Source organism: Aythya marila, assembly GCF_965140915.1.
Source record: "Aythya marila genome assembly, chromosome: Z".
Taxonomy (NCBI): Eukaryota; Metazoa; Chordata; class Aves; order Anseriformes; family Anatidae; genus Aythya; species Aythya marila.
This window is the reverse complement of record NC_139080.1, coordinates 14,685,666-14,687,328: the sequence shown is the minus strand read 5'-3', so window position 1 is coordinate 14,687,328 and position 1,663 is coordinate 14,685,666.

Here is a 1,663-nt window from a genome sequence, read left to right as displayed (position 1 = left end):
GTTGGTCTGTTCTCCCACGTGCCTGGTGACAGGACGAGGGGGAATGGGCTTAAGTTGACCCAGGGGAGTTTTAGGTTAGATGTTAGGAAGAACTTCTTTACTGAAAGGGTTGTGAGGCATTGGAACAGGCTGCCCAGGGAAGTGGTGGAGTCACCATCCCTGGAAGTCTTCAAAAGACGTTTAGATGTAGAGCTTAGGGAAATGGTTTAGTGGGGACTGCTAGCGTTAGGTCAGAGGTTGGACTCGATGATCTTGAGGTCTCTTCCAACCTAGAAATTCTGTGATTCTGTGATTCTGTGATCTGGAAAAACAGCTTGACTGTTTCTCCTTTTCAAGGATATATATGATGTTGGGTCCCAGAAAATGAACATTGGGTTCCATCCCACGAAGATGAACATTGGGTTCCATCCCACGAAGATGATCAGAGAGCTGGAGCTCCTCTCATGTTAAGGAAGGCTGAGAGAGGTGGGGGTATTCAGCCTGCAGAAGAGAAGGCTCCTGGGAGATCTCTCTGCAGTCTTTCAATACTTAAATGGGGTCTTATAAAAAAGATGGAGCGCATCTTTTTTCTTGGGCAGATAATGATAGGACAAGGGGGAATAATTTTAAACAAAAAGAGGGGAGATTTAGATTAGACATTAAGAAGAAATTCTTCACTCAAAGGGCGGTGAGGCACTGGCACAGTCTGTCCAGAGAAGCTGTGGATGCCCCATCCCTGGGGGTGCTCAAGGCCAGGCTGGATGGGGCTTTAGGCAACCTGGTCTGGTGGGAGGTGTCCCTGCCCATGGCAGGGGGGTTGGAACCAGTTATCTTTAAGGCCCCTTCCAACCCAAGCTATTTTGTGATTCTGTGAAACAGCGGAATGTGTTTTGAGGACTCTGACTTCTTGACACATTTCTGCCAGCCTGCTGAGATGAAGCAGGATTCAGTACACTGCTCCCCAGGTGGGTCACATGTCAGTTATCTGGGAGGCTTTGGGTTCTGTTCCAGGCTTTACTTGTTCCTTCAAGGCACACGGCATCCTCTGTGCTGGTCACGGCTGTGTCTGCTCTCTATGGGTCTCAGGCTGGTGCCCATGTGGCCAAGCAGAAGCACTCAACACAGAGCTAACTGTGGGTGGCAAAAGACAAGGAGGCATAAATGACCACAAATGTATTTGGATTTTTGCTTTCTCTCAGAAACCAGCTTTCTCCCCCTAAGAGAGGGTGCAGCGTCAGACAGGTATTTTTACCCTGGCTTATTCAGGCTCTTGTTTCCTAGTGAAAGCAATAATGAATTACCAGCATGTGCCAGCTTAACAGATTCTCACTCTTTTGCCTTCAAACTAAGAGCAGAGAGGTGGTACACCTCTATCAGGCTCTGCAAGGAGACTGCAGTGCACTGAGCCATTGTGGCCTAATGCAAACATTTGTATTTCTTCTCATGTTGGGTAGCTAGGAGTGTGGAGAGATGTTCCTGAAATTCTCCAGAAAACACCTGCTGCTGAGGGTCTCGCTGATGGAGAGGCTACTTTGTGCCAACCATTCTCATCACCAGGCTGGATCCGCCCTCAACACCTGCTGCTGAGGGTCTCGCTGATGGAGAGGCTGCTTTGTGCCAACCATTCCCATCACCAGGGTGGATCTGCCCTCATTAACGAGTAACCAAATCAAACAAAACCTCC